The sequence below is a fragment of the Populus nigra genome, chromosome 4 (assembly GCF_951802175.1).
Source record: "Populus nigra chromosome 4, ddPopNigr1.1, whole genome shotgun sequence".
NCBI lineage: Eukaryota > Viridiplantae > Streptophyta > Magnoliopsida > Malpighiales > Salicaceae > Populus > Populus nigra.
In genome coordinates, this window is record NC_084855.1 from 18,149,013 (window position 1) to 18,163,696 (window position 14,684).

Sequence of the window (14,684 nt, forward strand, 5' to 3'; positions counted from 1 at the left end):
TCATATTGCACTTAAAGTATCATTAAATTCCCTAACTTAAGCATGTTTTATAATAACAAATTTGATAATATAAGATATCTTTAATTTAAGGTAAATGTTCATTTCAAATGCAGGGATATCTCACAATTTAAAGGATTGATTATGTGTTTAATTATTGAAATTGAGAAGACAAAGAGAGGGCTAAGTTTAAAGAAAAGATGCTGTTTCAATTCAAACTGGAACATCATTCGGTTATTTGATCATAACTGGAACTGTAGAATATGGATTTAGGTCTGGTTTATATGGATGGAAAGCTAAGACATACACCTAAAACTTTCATGAAGAGTCCAAGATTCAAAATGATCATTTTCAAGTTCAAATTGTAGCAACAAAAGAGAAGTTGGAATTTGTCCTGCAACCCAGACACTGTTCAATGTTCAGCCCATATCTCGAGTTCTAGATGTTCAAATGATCTCATTCGTGTTTGTTGGAAAGCTGAGACAAATGCCAGAACTTTCATGAAGACTATCTCTTCAAATTCTGACGTTAGCAATGAAGTTTTGTTCAGACAAGAAGATAATGGTTGCCACCAAGTCAAGAGATGGCCACCCACTTAATAATCAGTCATCAAATCAATAATTCTGAATTTTAGCCTATAAAAGGAGACATTTGCCATATATTTGGACATCTTGTTTTCAGATCAAGATCATATTCTTGTTTTCTTTCTTTGTATTTTTGTAATGTTTAAGTTTTGCTTTTTATCATAACTATGTTCTTATGTAGTTTATTTACGTTTCTCTTATTCACAATGTTTAGCTAAGTTTATTATGTCAAGGTGAAAAAGGTTTCACTAATGGTGTTAGAATATGTATAATATAAACTCAACATGAATTTCAATGTTTATATCCAAGAAAGTTTGTTATTAACATGTCTTATCTTTTTATCTTACTAATCCTTAATACCTTGCTTGTTAAATAATTAATCTAGATTTATGTTGTACAACCCTTGATACAACAAATATTTTTTTTTTTTTTTTGGTAAGTTGACGTATGTATTAAAAGAAGAAGATACAAACATTATAAGGGGCATACCCCAGATTTACAATGATAACAGAAACATTAAACAACAGATGGCGACAAGCTAGCCACCGACCATAACACTGAAACCTCACTGGATTCGTTAGGGAAACCAATACAACCAGCTAACTAACAAATTAAGAATCTATGGTATTCACCCTCCAAGCTCGTTGGATCCTTTTGTTTTCATTTGTTGGTGCGACATTCCTCATCAAATCAAGCTTATCACAAATGATACATTCGATTTGATTAAAGACCAAATTCGAAGTTCTAGACATTCCAGCAAAGATCCTTGCATTCCGTTCTTGCCATACATGATACACTGTAGCTGCAAAACTCAGTTTACGAGAAAAATTGACGAAACTCTTGCCATGCCAAGAGACAGTGGCCCATCGAATCCATTCATCCCAGCCTTTTGTCATTCTTGGAATGTCGCATCTGTCACAAACATCCCACCAGATCGCTTTAGTATAGGAGCATTCAAAGAACAAGTGGTTGTGATCCTCATTGTTGCGGAGACAAAGCGAGCATCTATTGGGACCATGTATACCAAACCGATGAAGTTTATCTTGAGTTGTGAGTTTCTGTTGGACAGCCATCCATAGAAGAAATGAATGTCTTGGAACAGCATTCTTGAACCACACAATGTCATGCCATTCAACCATCTGACGATGACGTCTTAGTTGTTCCCAAGCTACTTTGATCGAGAATCTGTGATTTGGTGAATCCAACCAAACTATCTCATCCTTTTGCCCCATTTTAGGATTAGAATTGGAAGGAATAGCTTCTATAATGGGGTGCCAGCCAATAGCTTGGGTGGTAGGAGTTTTCCATTATGAGTTATGCAATTACTTCTGATTTGACTGCCTCGTGTCCTTCGACAACCTCTCCATCCTCCCTTGTAAGTGATAGAAGCTTATTTCTATTCTGTCTTCCATTTACTGATTTGTGAAAGTAGCTAGTATTCTGATCCCCCAAGCTAAGCCATTGTATCCTTGCCTTCTGTTTGAAAAAACTCTCTTCAGCCCTGACGGTAGAAGCGTATAGACGAACAGCATCCCTTTTTCGCATGCGCAAAATTGGATTCTCATGCGCTGTATGCAGAGCCTGTTGAGCCTTATCCATTTCGTTTTTTGCATCTTTAACTCTATCTGAAATGTTAGAGAAGTGAGCCATATTGAAAAGTTTCAATTCCTGCTTTAGCTTTCTTAATTTGCAACACAGCTGATACATTGGACAACCCCCCGAATTCTGATCCCATACCTTCTTCACCAAGGGCATGAACTCGTCATGATCCATCCACATATCGAAGAATCTGAATGGTTTCTTTATGTTCTGATCATTGCCAATAACCTTTACCACCATAGGAGAATGGTCTGACATACCCGAAGGCAAAAATCTCGCTTCCGATAATGGAAAGTTCAGATTCCACTTCTCATTAACAAGTACTCTATCTAGTTTCCGCATGATCAGATTCTCAGGACATTGGTTCGACCAAGTATAATGCATTCCTGAATACCGAAGATCATCTACTTTCGCTTCTCGAATACATGTATCCAATCTGTCCATGGTACCAGCCCACGTAGTAGACCCTCCTAACCTGTCCGACTGGTTGCGGATAGCATTAAAGTCACCCATAAGAATCCACGGGGTTGACTCCCATCCATCACTACGACTCACTATATCAGCCCATAATGCCTCACGTAAGGAAGCATTGTTGTCTCCATAAATAATTGAAGTATTCAAACTGATTTTGGTAGCTAATATAGTGACAGAAACATGAATAGCCTGGTCTGACATTCCAACAACATCCACCTTCACCGTATCAGCATTCCAACAAACCCAAATACGACCACGACAAGAGAAATCATAATTATACAAGAAGGACCAAGAACGCAGAAGAAGTTTAGAAACATTATCTTTATTCTTGTCTTTAACTCGAGTTTCAACCAAACCAAAAAAAGCTATCCTCTCTTGATGGATGAGTCTACGCAATTCTGAATGCTTTATAGGATCATTCAAACCTCTAATATTCCAACATCCAATAATCATAGGAAAATAGAGAGGAGTACAAACAACAACACAAAGATTACCTTGACGTGCCTCCTGGATAGGAGCCAGATTTCTGATTCTTCTTTGAAGAGGCTTTTGAACCCCTTTGCTTTTTCTCTAGAGAGTCTCTAGCCTTAATAGCTAACTGATTAACAGTGTCCCTTTCGGTGGAATTCAGGGTTTGAGGGGTTGTCATGATATCGGTTGGTTCCCCATCTTTATCACCTCCCATTGCGTCCATATCTTGATCTAAAGCAGTACTTGCAGCCCCTTGCTCCTGTTTCATGTCTTCTCGTAAACTCTTCAAGACAAGAGGAGAGGAAGGATTTTCATCTTCATGACAACCAGCATTGCACACATCTGATGTCGCATGATCATTCATATTACAATCAGGCATATGTATACCAGATGTTGAATAACCATTCTCATCACAATTACCCACTTTAGATGCCAAGGGAGCATTCTCCCCACTCACAGAACCCTTGTTTCGTTTACCAACTACCTGCCACTGAAACTGAATCGGCTTGTTATCCGCAGATTTAGAGTTCATAGCTCCTAGATTCCTCTTACCCTCTGCCACCACTTTAAGATTATCAATGTTATTAGTAGCACATAGCGCTGTGGTGTGTCCAAAGACATTGCAATTACTGCACTTCGACGGTATCCATTCGTACTCAGCTGAAATTGTTATGAATAACCCATTTGGACAGCGAAGATCATATTCCTTAACCAACGTCTTCGAAGCATCTATCTCAACGCAAACTCTTGCGTAACTAAGCCTTTTACGCAACAATGTCGTATGATCCGCATGAAGGGGGACTCCAATAGCACTCGCTACACAGCTCAGCCCCTTAATAGTCCAATACTCGAGAGGGACATTATACAGCCTAACCCATACCGGAACTCTTGCCAAATCATCTTTCAAAAATTGCATGTTCGGTTGCCAACGTTTAAGCACCAAAGGCCTGTATGCCATGTGCCATGGGGCTCTTTCCAGCACATTAATGGCATGATCAACCGAATCAAAGGTGAAGATGAAGAAGCCATTATCCGAAGACAAAACTTCTGATAGACCGTAGGAGCTCCATATTCTTTTGGCAATAGAATTAACCACGGGATACGGTAATTTCTGCCCCACAAAATGACCAACTAGGGTGGATTTCCAAAATTCACAGCCATCTTCAAACACATCAAGAGGAGGAGCTACTGTCACACGACCATCAGTCATAGTAGGGGGAGCAAAGTGCAGATTACGGACTGAACTAATGCCAAGGGTCTTGCTACCCTCATTGTCATCAACACCAGAACCCTTCAAAGCATTTAAAAAATTCAATTTGGGTCTAGGTTTTAGTTGTTCTTGTTGATGAGACCCTACCTTCACCTCATCAACTTTAGAACCCAACACATGGTTCATTTCTGGAACAACATTAGAAGCTTGGGCAGTAGAGTGTTTCTCTATACTAGCATCAGAATCAGCTTGAAACTGAGAAATCCTCATCCCATGGCTATTCAACATATCTTGCAGTTCTAATCTTAATGTATGTCCAGACTTAACTTGATTATGTTGTTCAATGTGAGAGCTAACCATTGGAACATTTTCCACAGAAGAACATAGAGACATTATGGTAGCATACAAATATTAGAGAGAGCAAAATTCTAATAAGATAAACTGAGTCCAAGAAGCAACCTAAGCTCAGAAATAACAGAATTACGAGGCCAATATCTCCCAGCACACTGATTGTAACAAAAATCCGTTCGGTCAAGACGTAGAGTAGGTTCCGAAGAACAACATACTCAAATATGGTAACGATCCAACGGTGAACAAAGGAGATCAAGCTACGACAAACCACTCTGGAACTAGCAAGAAAATTGAAACTTTTCCAAAGAACTGTGATTTAATCTTCACATATGGCAAAGGCCTTCATGTCTATGACAGCCATAACAGAAATCATGAAAAAAATCCATGCAATATGCTGCAATTTCACCACTTCTCTATAGTTCCAGAACTGAAAATGCAGAATAGTAGAAATATTGCGAGATCAATATCTCATACCTCGTTGATTGGATAACAAATCCGTTCGGTCAATGTTGAGAGAAGGTTGGAAGGAACAACATAGTAAAAAATGAGAATGATCCAACGGTGGACGGAGTAGATGTAGCTCCGACAGCACCACTCTCTCTCTCTTTCTCTGTTTTCTCTCTCTCTCTCTCCTCTCTCTTATTTTTCTCACAGCATTAGGCTTCCTGACTTTCTTCACTCTTGTCTTACCTCCATTCTCAACAAGGTTTGGGTGTTTTTGAATAGTGCTTGAATGGTCTGATTTGTTTGGAATGTTGCTGAATATTTGTTTGTGTTTGGATGATACAACAAATATTTGGCACTTTTATAGCCTGCTATATGGTATAACCGACACCTATGTTATGAAAGGAACTTGATTTATTGTTAACATAAGTTAACATCATGAATTCCTGACAATATTTAAAAGTATGGTATTACTAAAATAAGATAATTAATATGATCATGTTAAAAATTTATAATGAACTATTAAGGATAAATCATCCGATTGGAACCTCCTTTGTGTATGGTTTTTAGTTGATAAAAAAAGAGTTTATACTATACTTATTTCTAATGCTATTAATGAATCCTCTAACCTTGACAATTGCTTTTATCTTTGATTAATACTCACATTAATATCACTTCTCAAAAGTTCTCTTCAACTCCTTTTCATTTGTTGTTTATAATTTTATATAGTTCACCTCCTTGTGGTTCATACCCGATCTTGACAGGTTATTTATTACTCCGACACTCCTGCACTTGGGATAAGTTACTTTATAACGAATGATACATTCGATTTGATTAAAGACCAAATTCGAAGTTCTAGACATTCCAGCAAAGATCCTTGCATTCCGTTCTTGCCATACATGATACACTGTAGCTGTCAAACTCAGTTTACGAGAAAAATTGACGAAACTCTTGCCATGCCAAGAAACAGTGGCCCATCGAATCCATTCATCCCACCCTTTTGTCATTCTTGGAATCTCGTATCTGTCACAAACATCCCACCAGATCGCTTTAGTATAGGAGCATTCAAAGAACAAGTGGTTGTGATCCTCATTGTTGCAGAGACAGAGGGAGCATCTATTGGGACCATGTATACCAAACCGATGAAGTTTATCTTGAGTTGTGAGTTTCTGTTGGACAGCCATCCATAGAAGAAATGAATGTCTTGGAACAACATTCTTGAACCACACAATGTCATGCCATTCAATCACTTGACGATGACGTCTTAGTTGTTCCCAAGCTACTTTGATCGAGAATCTGTGATTTGGCGAATCCAACCAAACTATCTCATCCTTTTGCCCCATCTTAGGATTAGAATTGGAAAGAATAGCTTCTATAATGGGGTGCCAGTCAATAGCTTGAGTGGTAGGAGTTTTCCATTCTGAGTTATGAATTAGCACATTCACCTTCGCGTTCTTGGCCATACGTGAATCATAGATGAATCTTTCCCCGTAAGAATCCGCGAGTGGGCTGTGAGGATGCCAGTTGTCAAACCATAGAGAGGTTGTCATTCCATCTCCTATGATGTACTTCATCTTCGGCCATGCTAAGGATCTGAGCTTTAGAATCTTTCCCCAAGCCCAAGAACAATTCTGAGGCGTCTTGATTGTCCAGAAATTCCTACCTCGCAATAGATTGGATCTGATCCAAGTAGACCATATTGAGCCATCTGAGTCATTGCACAGATTCCAAATGTGTTTCAACAATGCAATCTTGTTCCATTCTGTTATCCTTTTTATACCTAGCCCCCCCTCCTTTTTTGGAAGACATACCAGATCCCAAGCCACTTTAGCCCCAGTAGTTCTCATATCTGAACCTGACCAAAGAAAGGATTTCATAATTTGCTCCACATTTTTAATTACTTGCCCAGGTAAGAGAAAGAGAGATGCCCAATAGACCTGTATGGAAAATAAGACTGAATTAATCAGTTGTACCCGTCCGGCATACGAGAGTGTCCTACAAGTCCAATGTCGAACTTTAGAGGTGATTCGATCCACGAGGCCCTTACAATAAACAGCCTTTAGTCTGGACGAGAGAAGAGGTACTCCCAAATATTTCATAGGGAGCTCCCCCACTCTAAACCCAAGAATATTAAAAATTTGTTCCCTCTCAGCATTTAACACACCGCTCAAGAAGATGTCACTTTTGTTTGGATTTGGATACAGACCTGATAGATCTTGAAACTTTGTGAGAACAGTTCTGATCATACGAATTGAGTTTACATCCCCGTTGCTAAAAATCATCAAGTCATCAGCAAAACAAAGATGAGAAATTTTGTCCTTCTTGCATCTCCAGTGGAACTTGAATTCTTGGTTGGCACTCATCTTGCAGAATAGCCCCGAAAGGATTTCCATACATAGGACAAACAAATATGGGGACAATGGATCCCCTTGTCTCAGCCCTCTTCCCCCTTGAAAGTAACCTGCAAGCTCACCATTGACGTTGATAGAGAATTGACATGATGTAACACAAACCATGATCCAATCAATTACTATTCTACGGAATCCCATTTTTATTAACATGGCGTCAACGAAATCCCACCGCACTGAGTCATAAGCCTTCATCAGATCAACTTTCATAGCACAACGAGCAGGTCCCGTAGATTTATGATAGCCTTTCATTAGTTCCTGAGACAAAAGAATGTTATCACTGATTCTCCGTCCTGAGATAAAAGCAGTCTGATATGGACCAACTAAGGATGGCAGAACAACTTTGATTCTCCCAGCTAGAATCTTAGCGATGCATTTGTACACTGTATTGCAGCAAGATATAGGATGAAAATCTGTCAACCTTGTAGGATTAGCAACTTTAGGAATAAGGGAAATGGATGTAGCATTCATTTCTTTAAGCATTCTACGAGTCTGAAAGAAGGATCTAACAGCGTTGATTACATCTTCCCTAACTATGTGCCACATTCTTTTGAAGAAACCTGCGTTAAAGCCATCCAGACCAGGGGCTTTGTTGTTCTTCAAACTAAACATAGCATGCTAAATCTCCTCCATTGTTACATCTTGTGCGAGTAGATGTTGTTGCGTTGAAGACAGTTTCAAGTTAATTGCCGATTCCATTACTTCCTCGTTCAAAACCCTAGGCATCTGATCCACTCCTAACACACGATGGAAGTATGCAATTACTTCTGATTTGACTGCCTCGTGTCCTTCGACAACCTCTCCATCCTCCCTTGTAAGTGATAGAAGCTTCTTTCTATTATGTCTTCCATTTACTGATTTGTGAAAGTAGCTAGTATTCTGATCCCCCAAGCTAAGCCATTGTATCCTTGCCTTCTGTTTGAAAAAACTCTCTTCAGCCCTGACGGTAGAGGCTGAAGATTACCTTGACGTGCCTCCTAGAGAGGAGCCAGATTTCTGATTCTTCTTTGAAGAGGCTTTTGAACCCTTTTTCTTTTTCTCTAGAGAGTCTCTAGCCTTAATAGCTAACTGATTAACAGTTTCCCTTTCGGTGGAATTCAGGGTTTGAGGGGTTGTCAGGATCGTTGACGTTAACTCCTTATCGGTTTGTTCCCCATCTGTATCACCTCCCATTGCGTCCATATCTTGATCTAAAGCAGTACTTGCAGCCCCTTGCTCCTGTTTCATGTCTTCTCGTAAACTCTTCAAGACAAGAGGAGAGGAAGGATTTTCATTTTCATGACAAGCAGCATTGCGCACATTTGATGTCGCATGATCATTCATATTACAATCAGACATATGTATACCAGATGTTGAACAACCATTCTCATTACAATCACCCACTTTAGATGCCAAGGGAGCATTCTCCCCACTCACAGAACCCTTGTTTCGTTTACCAACTACCTGCCACTGAAACTGATTATGCTTGTTATCCGCAGATTTAGAGTTCATAGCTCCTAGATTCCTCTTACCCTCTGCCACCATTTTAAGATTATCAATGTTATTAGTAGCACAATAGCGCTGTGGTGTGTCCAAAGACATTGCAATTACTGCACTTCGACGGTATCCATTCGTATTCAGCTGAAATTGTTATGAATAACCCATTTGGACAGCGAAGATCATATTCCTTAACCAACGTCTTCGAAGCATCTATCTCAACGCAAACTCTTGCGTAACTAAGCCTTTTACGCAACAATGTCGTATGATCCGCATGAAGGGGGACTCCAATAGCACTCGCTACACAGCTCAGCCCCTTAATAGTCCAATACTCGAGAGGGACATTATACAGCCTAACCCATACCGGAACTCTGGCCAAATCATCTTTCAAAAATTGCATGTTCGGTTGCCAACGTTTAAGCACTAAAGGCCTGTTTGCCATGTGCCATGGGGCTCTTTCCAACACATTAGTGGCATGATCGACATAATCAAAGGTGAAGATGAAGAAACCATTATCCGAAGACAAAACTTCTGATAGACCGTAGGAGCTCCATATTCTTTTGGCAATAGAATTAACCACGGGATACGGTAATTTCTGCCCCACAAAATGAACAACTAGGGTGGATTTCCAAAATTCACAGCCATCTTCAAACACATCAAGTGGAGGAGCTACTGTCACACGACCATCACTCATAGTAGGGGGAGCAAAGTGTAGATTACGGACTGAACTAATGCCAAGGGTCTTGCTACCCTCATTGTCATCAACATCAGAACCCTTCAAAGCATTTAAAAAATTCAATTTGGGTCTAAGTTTTAGTTGTTCTTGTTGATGAGACCCTAGCTTCACCTCATCAACTTTAGAACCCAACACATGGTTCATTTCTGGAACAACATTAGAAGCTTGGACAGTAGAGTGTTTCTCTCTACTAACATCAGAATCAGCTTGAAACTGAGAAATCCTCATCCCATGGCTATTCAACATATCTTGCAGTTCTAATCTTAATGTATGTCCAGACTTAACTTGATTGTGTTGTTCAATGTTAGAGCTAACCATTGAAACATTTTCCATAGAAGAACATAGAGACATTATGGTAGCATACAAATACTAGAGAGAACAAAATTCTAAGAAGATAAAGTGAGTCCAAGAAGCAACCTAAGCTCAGAAATAACAACAACCTAACTCATAAACAACAAAATGCAGATTAGTTCATGAAGGAAGAAGAGAATTACAGAATTACGAGGCCAATATCTCCCAGCACACTAATTGTAACAATAATCCATTCGGTCAAGATGTAGAGTAGGTTTTGAAGAACAACATACTAAAAAATGGCAACGATCCAACGGTGAACAAAGGAGATCAAGCTACGACAAACCACTCTGAAACTATCAAGAAAAATGAAACTTTTCCAAAGAACTGTGAGTTAATCTTCACATATGGTAAAGGCCTTCATGTCTATGACACCCATAAGAGAAATCATGAAGAAAATCCATTCACTATGCTGCAACTTCACCACTTCTCCATAGTTCCAGAATTGAAAATGCAGAATAGTAGAAATATTGCGAGATCAATATCTCTTACCTCGTTGATTAGATAACAAATCCGTTCGGTCAATGTTGAGAGAAGGTTGGAAGGAACAACATAGTCAGAAATGAGAACAATCCAACGGTGGACGGAGTAGATGTAGCTCCGACAACACCACACACTCTCTCTTTCTCTCTTTTCTCTCTCTCTCTCTAGTTTCTGTTTATTAGGTATTCATTGGTCAATAATTTTTTTTTCTTTGTTTCTTCCTTTTCTCTTTCTTTCTTTTTGCACTTGTATGAGAGTTTGGTCACGCACATTAAGTGGTAGACTTTCTAGGAAATCCTCATCATTTTCCGAAAACATGGCAAAAGAGGATAATCAGTCGCTTCATAATGAGAATAATCGTGTTAGAACACTTAGAGATCATATGAATCCAACAAGAACAAGTGCACCCTCATGTATAATTTTCCCTCCTTATGCATCTCACTTTAATTTTAAGTCAGGTATTATTCAACTTTTACATATTTTTCATGGCTTAGATCTAGAAAATTCATACTTGCATTTGAGAGAATTTGAAGAAGTTTGTAACACTTATAATGACTTAAATTGTAGCATGAACACCATCGGATTAAAACTTTTTTCTTTTTCTTTGAAAGATAAAGCTAAAACATGGCTACAAAATCTTAGATCAAGATCCATTCGTATTTGGAATGAAATGCAACAACAATTTTTAAAGAAGTTTTTTCCATCTCATAGAACAAACTCTTTTAAAAGATAAATCACTACATTCACTCAAAAGCCAGGAGAAACATTTTACCAATTTTAGGATAGGTATAAAGATTTGCTTAATACATGTCCTCATCATGGTTTTGAAACATGGAGATTGGTTTCACATTTCTATGAAGGATTAACACCTAAAGATAGGCAAATGGTAGAATTGATATGCAATGGAACTTTTGAAAATAAAGACCATGATGAAGCAATGGAATACATGGACTTGTTAGTTGAAAATGCTCAGAATTAGGACACTACAGGTACTTATAAGGTATCAGGTAAAACACAACCTCATACATCTAGTGGAGGGATGTACAACCTTAGGGAAGATCATGACCTCCAAGCCAAATTTGCATCTTTAGCTAGAAAAGTCGAGGCATTAGAATTGAAAAGTAGTGGTCATTTGAAATCTGTTCAATAAATTGTATGTCAAATCTATAAAACTAATGAACACTAAACCAATGATTGTCCAACTTTGCCTTCTTTCATGTCTCCATGAACAAGCTAATGTTTTAAACAATTTCCAAAGGCCAAATCAGAATCTATACTCACAAACGTATAACTCTGGTTGAAGAAATCATCCAAATTTCAGTTAGAAGAGTAGTAACAATAATGCACAAACTTTATAACCACCATTTCAAGCACACCATAATTTTCAAAATTCTCATAGATATGCACCTCTTTATGTTCCCCCTCCTAATTTTCAAAATTCTCATAATTCTCATAATTTTCAAAATTTTCAAAAAATCTTGAGGAAACATTGCATGCATTCATTGAAAACCAAGAGACAATTAACACTCAACTTGCTCAAACCATGACAGATTTTAAAGATACTCTTGCAAAATTCACATCAGCTCTCAGTTTTCAGGAGAAAGGTAAGTTCTCATCTCAACCACAGCAAAATCCCAAAGGGCAATACAATTCAAGTGCAAGCAGCTCTGGAAGCCAACACATAGATCAAGTCCAATCAGTCATTACTCTCCACAGTGGTAAAGTTATTCAAAAATCCATTCTTGAACCTTGTGAGAAAGATGATGAGTCAATCTCTGAGGGTAAGGAAGGGGTTAAACTTGAGCACTGCAAAGAAAAGATTGATTCCCCACCACTACTTTCATTTTCTCATGCCATGACCAAACAAAGGGAAGTCAATCACGATTTTGAAATCTTTGAAACTTTCAAACAGGAAGAAATCGAGGACGAAAAAAAGCACCGAAAATGTTGTCGCGAATCATTTATCAAAATTGATAATAGATTCGACATCTGATATCACACCAATTGATGATTACTTCCTGATGAATCTTCACTTTCTATTGCTTCAATACCTTGGTATGCTAATATTGATAATTTTCTTGCTTCAATATTTTTGCCAGCTCATTTGGATACCCAAGACAAGATAGTTTTTGAGTGACATGCAGAACTTTTATTGGGATGACCCTTATTTATTCAAATATTGTCCTAATCAAATATATCAAAGATATCTTTAATATATGATAAATGTTCATTTTAAATGCAGGGATATCTCACAATTTAAAGGATTGATTGATGTGTTTAATTATTGAAATTGAGAAGACAAAGAGAGGGCTAAGAAAGGTGAAAAGGTTTCACTAATAGTGTTAGAATAGGTATAATATAAACTCAACATGGACTTCAATATTTATATCCAAGAAAGTTTGTTATTAACATGTCTTATCTTTTTATCTTACTAATTCTTAATACATTTCTTGTTAAATGATTAATCTAGATTTTGTTGTACAACCCTTGATACAACAAATACTTGGCACTTTCATAGCCTACTGTATAGTATAACCAACACCTGTGCTATGAAAGGAACTTGATTTGTTGTTAATATAAGATAACATCATGAATTCCTCACAATATTTAAAAGTATGGTGTCACGGGGTTGATTTTTCGCAACGGAATCCAACCCGTGCGGCAGCCTAGTCCCTCACTAGACTCAGCCTTCTCTCGCCACTCCCACTCGTGTTTGCCTAGTAACTAAGCAAGCGGAATACACAAGCAAGAATAACAATCATAGTGCACAACAAGCTTTACAGGAACTCTTTCCCAACCTTTATTAATCTCATACACAAAGGAAACTATACACAAATCCGTATGTGTGCTATGCACAAAGTTTACATGCTACACAAGCTAACTCTAACTAGTGTTCTTGCATGCCCCTACATGCTGGACATCCCCACCCGAATGCCCTTACATTGTGAACATTCCCACCCGAACGCTCTTTACATTTGGAACACTCTCCCCCGAATGCTCTCTACATTTGGGAACACCCTCACCCGAATGCTCCCTCACACACAAGAGCTGCATCTTGTATTTATAGACAAGCAAAGGAGCTGCAAAGGCTCCTCCCCATTATCCCCCATTTTCGGGAACTAGTGGAGCACTACCTCTCCCCCACGCTCCCATGTTTTCAGGACATGGTGGAGCACTACCTCACACCCATTATCCCATGTTTTCAGGACATAGTGGCCCGGCCAGCACCCAAGTTATGCTCCCATGTTCTGCCTCCCATGAAGCTGCCACTTCCCCCATTTTCGGGCTGTCTGCTTGCCAGCCCCAGCTGCCAGTTTCTGCTGCGTCAGCTGCTGACTTAGAAGGTCCATCACCTAAGTCCCACGTCCATGCCAAGTCACAAGCTCAAAGACTCGCATGGACCATTGCATGCTGCCTGCCGAATTCATTTCTGCCTATGCAAGGCTGCCGCAATCCATCGCTGCCGAATTCTAGGCAGTGTGCCTTCGTTGGCGCGTCCCAGCGCCTAGAGCTCTTTTCCCATGCCTTGGACAGTCCCTCGCCTAAGTTTCCAATCGTGCCAAGTCGAGCCCCTGACTTGCACAAGTTGCTGCGCGCTGCCGAATCCGCATCTGCGTGCAGGCTGCCCATTCCTGCGCTGCCGAATTCGCATATGCGTGCAGGCTGTTCCTGCCTACGCTGCCGAATTCTGCGATAGCCCCAATTCTCGTCAGCCTACCTCCTGACGAGGCTTGGACAGTCCCTCGTCCAGCCCATGTTCGTCAACAATCTTCGCTGCCGATTTTCCCTTGACGAACCTACAGCCGCATAAATCTGCGCTGCCGATTTCTCGCACTGATGGCATGGCTGCCAGCACCCTCAGGCCTTGTTTTGGCCAGCCAGCCAAAGCGTGCACCTCGTGCACATTTGACACTGTGACAAACCACCCCTACCAAAAGAACCCGACGCCCTCGTCGGACAGATTTGAAGTACCCTTTGCACCGCATCTGTTCCTCGTCACACTTCATGTTTCTCCGCATGAAACCTCTTCGGTTTTCCCACATTCAACAACAAATTCAGTCCACCGAATCTTTGTCAACCTGTTTCAAAACCAAGCTGTG

At 39.5% G+C, this 14,684-nt stretch overlaps 1 pseudogene; it reads right to left on the minus strand.

Annotated features, from left to right (window-relative positions):
* Positions 1-11,298: 11,298 nt before the first annotated feature.
* LOC133693025 (small nucleolar RNA R71) lies at positions 11,299-11,409 on the minus strand (annotated as a pseudogene).
* Between the last annotated feature and the right edge of the window lie 3,275 nt (positions 11,410-14,684).